Raw genomic sequence first — 12,264 nt, forward strand, 5'->3', positions numbered from 1 at the left:
TATACAGAATCACAGAATTATCTAGGCTGGAAGAGACCCTCAGGATCATCGACTCCAGCCATCCACCCTACTCTAAAGTACTCCCCTACACCATATCCCCCAACACCACATCTAAACGGTTCTTAAACACAGCCAGGGATGGTGACTCAACCACCTCCCTGGGCAGCCTGTTCCAATGCCCTACCACTCTCTCTGTGAAGAATTGTTTCCTAATGTTCAGTCTAAACCTACCCTGGCGCAACTTGAACCCATTACCCCTTGTCCTATCATCTGTAACTTGGGAGAAGAGACCGACCCCCAGCTCTCTACACCCTCCTTTCAGGTAGTTGTAGAGAGCGATAAGGTCTCCCCTCAGTCTTCTCTTCCCCAGACTGAACAACCCCAGCTCCCTCAGCCTCTCCTCATAAGACTTACTCTCCAGACCCCTCACAAGCTTCGTTGCTCTTCTCTGGACCCGCTCCAGTACCTCAATGTCTTTCTTGTCGTGGGGGGCCCAAAACTGGACACAGTATTCAAGGTGGGGTCTCACCAGTGCCGAGTACAGGGGGATGATCACCTCTTGGGTCCTACTCGCCACACTGTTCTTGATACAGGCACAAGTCACTGTCACCACCTGCTGAACTGGTACTTTCCTAAGCAGTGATTGCAGAATTCCCCCACCCGCCTCGCCCCAGCCTACCCCATTTATATACTGACCATGATATTTATGGTACCAAATCTATCCCATTGGCTATTCCATCTGTATTCCCTTCTCAGCTTCCATGGGAGGCTGAAAAGAGCCCTTGAGAAGCATAAACATAGCTTAGCAGCAACTCAAGCAATATGCATTGTTGACATTCCTTTCACGGCAATTACAAGAAAGGAAATTAACTGTTTGCCAGCTGAATGGCAAAGGACAATCCTGCTGGGGTTAGAAACAGCCGGGGCGGGGAGGGGCGTGGGCGGAGGCTCGGGGTACTCCCGGTACGGCCTCCCTGGGGCCCCGCCCCGCCGCCAGCTCTGCGCTCCGTTGCCAGCAGCCGGTAACGGGAACGCTTTTCTCCGCAGCGACGGCGGGTTTGGACGTGGGTCCCCTCCTGTCCCCGCAGCACCGGAGCTGCGGGACCCCTGGTCCCGGCGGAAGCAGCTCGAGCAGCTGCCGGCGGGCGGGGTCCCGGTGGTCGGCGGAGGTGCGGAGCGCGCCGAGACGATCCAAAACCTGGCGGTTTCGGCTGAAAAGAGGTGTTGCAGTAAGTAGTACTGCTGGTTTCGCTCCGCATCGGCCGTTTCACAAAAGCCACGTGGAAAATATCTTTGCTACTAGAGTTTACAGCCAGCGCCGGGGATTTCTGCCCCAAAACGGGCTGTCGTCAGAGAAGGGAGTGTCGTCGCATGGGCTTAGCTGGGTACAGTGGGAGAGGCTGTGCCATATTAAGCCAGGGGTCTAGCAGAAAGTTGATGGCTCTGTGGTTTGGTCTAGCGTCCTGCTGGTATCTTTTATCCAGAAATACGTGCCTCGTTGGGGGGGGGGGCAGCTGGTTCTGCTAGGTCTGTGTGAATGAAACGTTCATGACCTTGGATTTTGTGTGCCTCTATTTTCATTTAGGTGACATGTTCAGTGGTTTCTGGCCTGATCTTGCACCAAAAGCTGTGAGCTAATTTTCTTTTTCATGGGGGGAAGCTATATGGTCCCCTGCCCCATCCTCCCCCCATCCCTAAACAGCAGAACAAGCAGATGAAAAAAAAGCTCTGAACACCTCTCTGTTTTGGAATTCACAATCAATGATATTTTTTTTTAACCACAATGTGAAAATATTGGAAGAGAAATTTCACCTGAGCTTGAGAGAGCACAAGTCAGAGTGGCTTTAACATGCAAGCATAAGGTGCAGCACTCCGTGGAGACCTTGTTCATCACCAAGGGTGGTGGTCTCACTGGGCAAAGGCAGGGTCTGTGCGGGGCAGCTGGAGCACAGAGATTGGAACTCTATGCAAGACAGTGGAAAAGGTCAGTGTGGCAGTGCGCGTTCACCTGGTAGATGTTACAGATTTGTGTTGCTGGCAACGTGATAGATTTGCTCCATTTGTATGTGCTCGTATGGTTATCTAACCACTGAAAACATACCACCTTCCGCTGGGGTAACCTGTTCTGGATGTGCATGCTGATCTCCACCTTTTGAGCATCATGTGTTTTTTCTAACTCTGCAACAGCTTGTCTGTGGCTCCCTTATTGAAGGTTCCTTCTACAGTAGTGGGAAACTATCTGAAGTTTTTCCTTCCTGGCAAATTTGGCTGACAACACACCAGTGAGATGTGGGAGAAAAGGCTTAATGGCCTAAAAAGGCTACAACACAAGAAATGTTAGGAAGCCCATTGGTTATTTGGATCTGAAGGAGTAGTCCTGCTGACTCAGAAGAATCTGCAGAATTGGAGATGGAAATGACAGTCATGTCACATAGGAAGCCCTTAGTGAACTATTTCCTCCATGTTATCTCTTTCTGTGGTGCTGTCATACTCCCATGTGGGAACAGTTTCTGTAGCAAGGCAGAGAGATAACTATTCAGAGGGCTATTGTCCAACCTGATAAAAATCCAAACTGGAAAGGAAAAAAAAAAACCAACCTGGATGTCGGCAAGGCAGAATTTCATTCTCCCTGTGTAAATTCTGGCTGACATCAGCTAGAGCGGCGCCTAACCCTTGCTTTATCCCTTCATTTGTGAATCAGCCCTTGCAGCTCTGGCAAGACTGAGTATGCTCTGGGACCAAATTGGGTGGGAAGGTCAAAAGCGAGGAATGATTGCAAGAACGCAGCACAAATCAAAGGAAAGAGGCTGGCCCTCTGCCCAGGCCCATGATACTAATGATATAACAGAGATGATGATGTGGAGACAAGGTCTTTCTCAGACAAGAGTAGAGGGTTAGGAGGGCTCTGGATGGACAGGGAGCTTGAAAGAAGCCAGTGAAGCCTTCCAGGAAATGGCAAGTGAAGTTCTTTTCCACCAAAGTTTCTCGGTCATGTCCTGTACCAACTGCAACTGCTAAGGGAATGAGTGGCTGGGCAGCAGAAATGGCAGCATTTGGGTGCATCTGGGCTTGCAGCTAAGCGTAGAGCTTGCTGTAGGGGAGACTCCTTTGCTTCTCTAATTTAACCATTGGTGGCAGGCATATGGCACACATTTCCAAATGTAGTTTTATCTAATTTATCCTGAGTTTCACTCAGCTCTAAGTTTTAGTAAATTACTCTCTAGATTCATGCTAAGCAAGCTGCTAACAAATAGAGCAGTGTGTTTAATGCTATTTAGTTATCTGGGCTCTAATGCTTGCAAAGAGCCTGGCATTTTTAAAGCTGAAGAGAAGCTCTTAGGCTTTTGTGAAATGGGTCTGTGTGCAGCATGAAATTCCCAAATCAGTGTTTCTCAAGTGCATATATTTTCCCTTTCTTTATTATTTCTTTCTTGGTATTTGCCAAATGGCTATGCAGAAGTAGTTTCCCAGCATATCGCCTTCATGCTCAGTGAAATCCAAGGCACATGAAAAGATCATCTTTACCAACAAGTATGAAGGAACCTGTTGTGTTGTCTGCCCTGAGTTTGCATGTGCTGAGGTGGGTTTTCTTGTGTGGGAACAATCCTAGGAAGACACTGGAAGTACTCCAGAGTGTTGAACTTTACAAGCAGGTTTTTTGGTTCAAAGTCTGCACCAGGATGTGGAGATCAGTGCAAATATGTGGAGCTCTGCATGGAATCTCTTTTTTTTTCCCATTGTACAAATTGCAAGTGGCGTGAAAGTGTTGCTAACAGGGTGAGGTGCTTCATTTCATGGTGCTATGCATACAGGGACTGGGGAAGAGGATCCAACTAGACAATCAAAGACAGTTCTTTTCATCATTGTAAAAAGAAAGCTTAGAAAGCTAAGTCAGGAGTGAGAAGGGAGCATTCCTTCTGTGTTGGCAGTTCTTGCCCGGAGAGATATAGCTGAAGGGATGAAAGTCTTCACACACTTCCACACAAGTCTATTTTTAGAAGCGAAAGCTATTCAGAAGGGGAAGTATTGATTTTTCTCCTTTCCACCTTGAACATTCTGTTTATCATTTTCTTTAGTTTGTGTGTAATGGACCATACACAAAGCTATTCTTACTTCTTCCCTTCTACTATAAATGTATGAGCCAGGCAAGGATGCAGGGCCTTTGCTTAAAACCATTATTTGGTGCCTGAAGTCATTGCATGCGATGTCCAGAACCTTGTATTTTAAAACTAATTAAAATGTGAAGCCTCTTATGTCTGCAGGAACGGGAGTGCAATGAGGGTGTAATGGTACAGGCCAGACTTGTAAATGCCTTCAGAAAGCAAGCTAAGAGCTGGCACTGCCCTGCAGCTGGGCTGGGGAGAGCAGCAGGGAACGGCTGACTTGTGCTCATCGTCACTAATGACTTCTTGCCGGCAGCAGCATTATCTGGTCAAGCTAAAAGATACAAAGGACTATCTTCATGAGCAGCAATAGGTGTGGTCTGGCAGTGCCAGTCACCCTGCTGCTCTTAGGTTTGTTTCTGTTCCCAGGCAAACTACAAGCTGTGCTCCTGGCTCCCTGGGTCTGGCCAGGTATTGGCTTTTGATTAAAGATGCCCTGGGATGGATTCCTCTGGACATCTTGGAAGATGGCTATGCTAGGTGATTGTTGTGGAGGGTGTAGCTCATTTGGAACTTCAGGTTAATCCTTCAGCTGGCCAGCAGCTGCTGGTCTCTTCATCTGTTGTTTTGCTGCAAGAAGGCCCTGCTCCAGCGCTGGGCATGGAGCCACCATGTCAGCAGTACTGGTGCCAGGTCCCAGCAGTGCCAAGTCTGTGCCCCCACCAGTCAACCATGTGCCCACAGGGGTCTGATGCAATTCCTCTCCTCCACAGGCACCTCAGCCCCAGGCCATGCTCATGCAGGGGCGCATCTGCTGCCCGGCAGGTTCCCCTGTGAAGAGCACCTAAAGGCTGCAGCGAGGGCTCTGAGAAGCTTTGTCCCACATAACACACACCTGTGAAGATACTGTGGTCTTTCAGAGCCACAGTGTGCCTGTGTAAAACCTGACTGGTGCTGTGGGAAAGCAGGAGGTTGGAGTGCTCGGGTAGTCACAATGTCCAAGTACAGGCAGCACAGAGGGTGTCTCCTGGGAAGCCTCATCTGTGTACAGCAAATGCATCAGGCAGGGCTCAGCAGCACCATGGCTTGAAGCAGAATCTCTCCTGTCTTCCCTAGCTTGGCAAGTGTTCAGAATTCTCCTGCTGACTGTTTTTGACTTATGGCAGGTGGAAAGTTTATTTGTTGTTTTTTTTTATTCCTTCCTGGCAGCAGCTGTTTGTAGGTGAAAATTTGGGTTTCCAATAACATTAAAAAACAACAGTGCTTTTTAAAAAAAGTTTTATGGGGTCAGTCGTAGGGATGGTAATTCCTTTCCTGATAATACAGAGAAGTGTTAAATGTCAAAGGTTTTTCCACTTTGGATGAGAAGGAAATAATGCTATGACTTGGCAGCACTTTGTGGGAACTACAGCTTGGGCACATGATGACATGGATTGCACCTCCTGAAACACTTCATGGCTTTCTTACCACATGATGTACTACTTTCCTCCTTTAAGACTGGAGAATATAGTGTATCGTGGTAGGGGTCCAGTTGAGAACTTTGACTTCCTAAGTAGCTGCAGGAGGCATCAGAAATTACATTCTGTCAGGCTACTGCAGTCTGTCTGGTTCACACGGTGTGGGTCCATTTTCCCCGGGTCAGAAGCTGCCCTGGCTCTGAGGACAGCCTGATGAGTGGGCATACTGGTGGCTGTCACATTGTTGCTTGAGCTATGGTGAGGCACACAAATGCAAAGTACTTTCATTCTGTAGAAACAAAAGTCTAAAACCCAATATGCATTGATTGCTTGATGAATAACTAATTAAGTCAGATCTGTGCTTTTGCCTGAGGTAGTTGGTGGCAACAGCTGACAGCCCAGAACTTGCTTACCTGCTACGTGAAAGCATGGCAGTCCAAAGTGGTAACTGCTTGCTTGAATGGCTTCAGAAGGCTCGTGCACGGAGGTGCTGTAATCAGACGGTGCTGGACTTGCCTGGTCTTGCTGGGCAGACAAGTTAATGTGTTTCTGGTGCAGCACAGATTCTCTCTTTCTGGCTGCCAGTGGCAGCAGATGAACCCAACAATGTGCAGTAGACTATGTAGGATTGTGCCGGTGTGCCACCTCCTGACCAGCCTGGGGGGATGTGGCCCGTCCCTCTGCACCGTGCCAGGTCACGAGCTTGCTGACCCACTGGCTGGTTCTGTAGGGCTCCTTCCCTTTCTAACCAAGTCAAAGTTGCTCATTTCTGGGTCCCAGCTCAGCTTTCCTAACATGGAGAGGCCGGCCTGAAGAGCTCAGGACTGTGACACAGTCCAAGGGATGTAGCTCAGCTGTGAAGTCCTTGTTAAGAGAGCAGGCCATCCTGCGGTACCAAAGCAATTATAACCAGAGGTGATCAGAAAGGAGCTGATATAAGAGTGTGGAAGATAAACTCAGCTGAACAGGCCTCAGTCCTATTAGTGACATCTGGCAGTACTGAGCAGTGTCATGGGGGTGTTTCCTTGTGAGGAGAAGCGGTACTGCTGTGATGGATAAGGGGACTGACATGATGAAACACAAGGATGTTTGTGGCTATGGGGATGGTCCTGCCCTGGAGCCTCCTCCTTGGGCAGCAAGATGAGCCACAGATGGGCCCATGACTCCCATATGGCAGAAAATCAAGTGTGTACAATTTGGCCATTGATCTGGGCAAGCCCTATGTGAATGCAACTTGTCTCCATAAAAGCTAGAGAAACATCACAGATTTGCTGAGGGAAAACTTCTGCTTATATTGTGTTGATTTATGAGACAGGATGACCATAGGGCTTTTTTTTTCTTTTTGTAAGGGTTATGATATTTAATTGTGTGACTGTGGAAGCTGTAGCAGCAGTAGCAGCTCAGTCACAGCCAAATAATGACAGCATCATGGCTCACTGAAGCCAATGTGCTCATGTTCCGTTTTCCTGCCTTTGTACAGGGGCTGGAGATGGGAGCCATGATGCTATGACAGTGGCCTGTAATAATCCTTGATTTCTGTAAAAAGCACTTGGTTGTTGGAAGAGAAGGGAGGCCCACCCTCTCAGCATCTGCTGTGTTTGCATGAGATGAGCCTGAGGCAAGTTATAGGGAATGTGGATGTTGTAATGGTGAGTGCTGGCTGCTGGGCTACACTTGTGGATGCATGCTCTGCCATCCAGCTGCTCCTGCTCCCAGGCAGAACTCAATTCATGAGTCTGGGCATCTCAGTAGCATTTCAGGGTTGGTGTCTTGGGTAAAATATCTCCTAAGAGGAGGAGAGCCTCTGTAGGCCAGGTGTTCCACAGGCAAAAGTGTTTTTGAAGGGGTTTCTAGTATCATCTTACCAGCTGGAGTTTGCTTGCATTCTGTAGGGAGTGCAGTTGCCATGGAAGCTTTAATCCTGGTCCTCTGGCCCAGCTGTCTCCCTTGATCATATCTCAGGGAACATCTTTAGAATCTACTATGTAGAAAATGTGTAAATTATTGTTCTGTCCCAGTGTCTTCTCAGGGCTGGCTGACCTTCAAAAGCTTTGCTGCAGAAATGCCCATTCCTGCCAAAAGTGTCTTCTGATGCAGCCCAGGTTCGCAATGACCTATGTTCATCAAGAATGAGCTTAGTTTTCTGCTGCCTGCCTAGGAAGCAAAGAACATGCTTACCCTCTGGAGGTACTGGCACAAGCGCGGCAGCTGGAGAAGCAGACATCACCAGTTGTATCAACACCTCCCTGCCCTGTAGCTGACTCAACTACATGACTCAGATCCCTTGGCTGGTCAGGAGAGATGTGCATTCGGCTGTGTGAGAACCTGCCTGTTCTCCTGAACCTGCATCTTCCTGACCCAAACAGCTCCACACCCGATTCGGCTGTTGAGGGTGAAGATTTTCCTTGGCTGAGGGAGGGTCTCATCCCACAGGAGACCAGGCTTTCTCCTGGGTCAGGGGAGTTTACTGGTTGGGGAGGACTTGGGACCTGATGAAATCCGTCCATGGGTCCTGAGGGGTAGGCGGATGAGGTTACTAAGCTGCTTTTCATCATATTTGAGAAATCGTGGCAGTCTGGCAAAGTTCTTGCAGACTGGAAAAAGGGGAACATAACCCCGATATTCAGAAAAGGAAAAAAAGAAGACGCAGGGAACTACAGGCCAGTCAGTTTACCTCTGTGCCTGGCAAGATTATGGAGCAGATCCTCCTGGAATCTCTGCTAAGGCACATGGGAAATAAGGAGGTGATTGGAGACAGCCAACATGGCTTCACCAAGGGCAAATCGTGCCTGACAGATTTGGTAGCCTTTTATGATACTGCCACACACTTGATGGACAAGGGCAGAGCAACAGATGTTGTCTACCTGGACTTGTGCAAAGCGTTCAACACTGTCCCGCACAACATCCTGGTCTCAAAATTGGAAACTAATGGATTCGATGGATGGACTACTTGGTAGATGAGGAGCTGGCTGGATGGCCAAAGGGTTGTGGTCAATGGCTCCATGTCCAATTGGCGGCCGGTGATGAGTGGTGTTCCTCAGGGGTCCGTACTGGGACAGTGCTGTTCAACATCTTTGTTGGAGCCTTGGACAGTGGGATAGAGTGCACCCTCAGCAAGTTTGCCGATGACACCAAACTTGGTGGTGCAGTCGACCACACTGGAGGGAAGAGATGCCATCCAGAGGGACCTGGACAGGCTGGAGAGGTGGGCTCGTGCAAATTGCATGAAGTTTAACCAAGCCAAGTGCAGGGTTCAGCACCTGGGATGTGGCAATCCCAGGCACAAATCCAGGTTGGGCAGAGAATGGCTAGAAAGCAGCCCTGAGGAGAAGGACTTGGGGGTGTTGGTGGATGAGAAGCTTAACATGAGCCAGCAATGTTCACTGGCAGCCCAGAAAGCCAACTGCATCCTGGGCTGCACCAAGAGAAGCGTGGCCAGCAGGTCACGGGAGGTGATTCTGCCCCTCTGCGCTTGTGAGACCCCACCTGGAGTACTGTGTCCAGCTTTGGAGTCCTCAACACAGGAAGGACATGGATCTGTTAGAACAGGTCCAGCGGAGGGCCACGAAGATGATCAGAGGGATGGAGCACCTCCCCGATGAGGACAGGCTGAGAGAGCTGGGGTTGTTCAGCCTGGAGAAGAGAAGGCTCCAGGGAGACCTTATAGCGTCTTTTAATATCTGAAGGGAGCCTATAGGAGAGCCGGACAGAGACTCTTTGTCAAGAAGTGTAGTGAAAGGACAAAGGGCAACGGTTTTAAGTTGGAAGAGAGGAGATTTAGATTAGATGCTAGAAAGAAATTCTTTACAGTGAGGGTGGTGAGGCACTGGAACAGGTTGCTCAGGGAAGTCATGGATACCCCATCCCTGGAAGTGTTCAAGGCCAGGCTGGATAGGGCTTTGAGCAATCTGCTCTAGTGGGAGGTGTCCCTGCCCATGGCAGGGGGGTTGGAACTAGATGATCTTTAAGGTCCCTTCCAACCCAAACCCTTCTATGATTCTATGAGGACTTAAACAAGAACCTGGAATAAACTATGCTTTTCCTGTCTCTGTGATCTCTGGAAACAGGTGGAAAAAAAATGTGACTGACAGCAGAGAGGCTGAGCATGAGCTGAAGGGCTTCTATGTGCTGTTGTCCAAACCAAGGAGGTTGGCCATGTGGCAAAAGAGGACACCCTGCTGCTGCAGTTTCTGGTTTTCAGAGCTTGCGAGAGCAACGCATAGCAGACAAGTGGTCTCCTGGGAAGACCATGCCTGACAAGTTGGGGTAGCCCAGGCAGGGACCAGTCCTGCTTTGTCTCTGAGATGTACAGGCTGAGGATGTGTCACCAGCCTCACAGGAGTTAAAATCATAGAATGGTTTGGGTTGGATGATTATCTAGTTAATTCAAAGATTACCTAGTCCTTCTAGTCCATCACCCCTCCTGCCGTGAACAGGGACATCTCCAGCTAAATCAGGTTGTTCAAAGCCCTGTCCAACCTGACCTGGAATGTTCTGTCACCTCTCTGGGCAACCTGGGCCAGTGTTTCACCACCCTCATGGTAAAACATTTCTTCCTTATATCTAGTTTGAATCTACCTTCCTTTAGCTTAAAACAATTACTGCTTGTTCTACCACTAGAGCCCTCCCCTCCCCCAAAAAAAGTCTGTCCCCATCTTTTTCATAAGCCCCCTTTACATACTGAAAGGCTGCAGTAAGGTCTTACTGGAACCTTCTCTTCTCCAGGCTGAACAACCCCAACTCTCTCAGCCTGTCCTCATAGGAGAAATGTTGCATCCCTATGATCATTTTTATGGCCTCCTCTGGCCCTGCTCCAACAGGTCCATGTCTCTCCAGTGCTGAGGCCTCAGAGAGGGAGCACTGAAGGGGGTGGGTCTCCCCAGAGCAGAGGGGCAGAATCCCTCCCTCGCCCTGCTGGCCACCCTGAGTAAGGTCTTACTGGAACCTTCTCTTCTCCAGGCTGAACAACCCCAACTCTCTCAGCCTGTCCTCATAGGAGAAATGTTGCATCCCTATGATCATTTTTATGGCCTCCTCTGGCCCTGCTCCAACAGGTCCATGTCTCTCCAGTGCTGAGGCCTCAGAGAGGGAGCACTGAAGGGGGTGGGTCTCCCCAGAGCAGAGGGGCAGAATCCCTCCCTCGCCCTGCTGGCCACCCTGGCCTGCAGCCCAGGGTGTGGGGGGCTTTCTGGGCTGCCAGCACATGGTGACAGCTCATGTCCAGTTTTTCACCCAGCAGTACCCCCAAGGCCTTGGCAGGGCTCTTCTCAAGCTCTTCATCTTCACCAGGGGTTGCCCTGACCCAGGTGCAGTGCTTTGCACTTGGCCTTGTTCAACCTCACGAGGTTCACATTGGCCCACTTCTCAAGCTTCTGCATGGCATCCCATCCCTCAGGTGTGTCAGCCACACCACTGAGCTTGGTGTTGTCTGCAAACTTGCTGAGGGAGCACTCAGTCCCACTATGTCATTGATGAAGATATTAAACAGTACTGGTCCCATTATGGACCCCTGAGGGACACCACTTGTCACTGATCTCCATCCAAACATTGAGCTGTTGAACACTACCATCTAGATGCAAACATCTAACCAATTCCTCATCCACTGAACAGTCAACCCATAAAATCCATACCTCTTCAATTTAGAGAAAAGGATGTTGTGGGGGACCATGTCAAAGGTCTTATAGAAGTCCAGATAGATGACATCTGTGGCTCTTCCCTTGTCCACTGATGTAGTCACTTCATCGTAGAAGGCCACTAGGTTGGTCAGGCAAGAGTTGCCAGGCTGTCTGTCTTGAATCACTTCCCTGTCTGCCATGTGCCTTAACATAGCCTCTAGAAGGATCTGTTCCATGGTCTCCCAGGCAGAGAGGTGAGGCTGACAGATTGCTAGTTCCCAGGATGCTTCTTTCTACGCTTTAAAAATGGGTGCAATGTATCTTTTTTTCTAGTCACTGGGGACTTTACCTGGTGGCCATGACTTTTCAAATATCATGGAGAGTGGCTTGGCAATTACATCAGCCTGTTTCCTCAGGGCTCTGGGAAGCATCTTGTCAGCTCCCATAGACTTCCGTATGTTCAGATTCCTCTGGTGGCCATGAACCTGATCTCTTACAGTGCTCCCTCACTCCCTGTCTTGCAGTCCATCCACTCAAGAGATGTAGGGAGCGAGGTTGCCAGCGAACGCTGAGGCAAAACCTTGTTGAGTACTTTAGCCTTCTCCTTGTCTGTTGTTACCAGTTTGCCAGTCATGTTCATCAGGGGCCATACACTTTGTTTGACCTTCCTTTTCTGGCTTACATACAGAATCACAGAATCTTCTAGGTTGGAAGGGACCTTAAAGATCATCTTGTCCAACCGTCAACCTAACTGACAAAAATAGACACCCACACAACAAACAAGGAGCATCATCACTAAACCATACCTCCCAGCACTTCATCAACCCGTCTTTTGAACACCTCCAGGGATGGTGCCTCAACCACCTCCCTGGGCAGCCCATTCCAATGTCTGATAACCCTTTCAGTGAAAAAATTTTTCCTAATATCCAGCCTGAACCTACCCTGGCGCAACTTGAGGCCATTTCCTCTTGTCCTGTCGCCTGTGACTTGAGAAAAGAGACCAATCCCCATCTCTCTACACCCTCCTTTCAGGTAGAGAGCACTAAGGTCTCCCCTCAGCCTCCTCTTCTCCAGGCTGAATAACCCCAG

The 12,264-nt window shown here is 49.3% G+C and overlaps 1 protein-coding gene across 1 annotated transcript in view; it reads left to right on the forward strand.

Annotated features, from left to right (window-relative positions):
- Window positions 1-1,032: 1,032 nt before the first annotated feature.
- FRMPD1 (FERM and PDZ domain containing 1) overlaps window positions 1,033-12,264 on the forward strand; it is a 49,592-nt gene continuing 38,360 nt past the window's right edge. The window contains exon 1 of the mRNA XM_014962567.1: window positions 1,033-1,229. The gene's annotated coding sequence lies outside the window, so the exon portion shown is untranslated. The remainder of the gene's footprint in view (window positions 1,230-12,264) is intronic.

This window comes from Calidris pugnax, unplaced genomic scaffold (assembly GCF_001431845.1).
Source record: "Calidris pugnax isolate Ruff unplaced genomic scaffold, ASM143184v1 scaffold499, whole genome shotgun sequence".
Classification (NCBI taxonomy): Eukaryota; Metazoa; Chordata; class Aves; order Charadriiformes; family Scolopacidae; genus Calidris; species Calidris pugnax.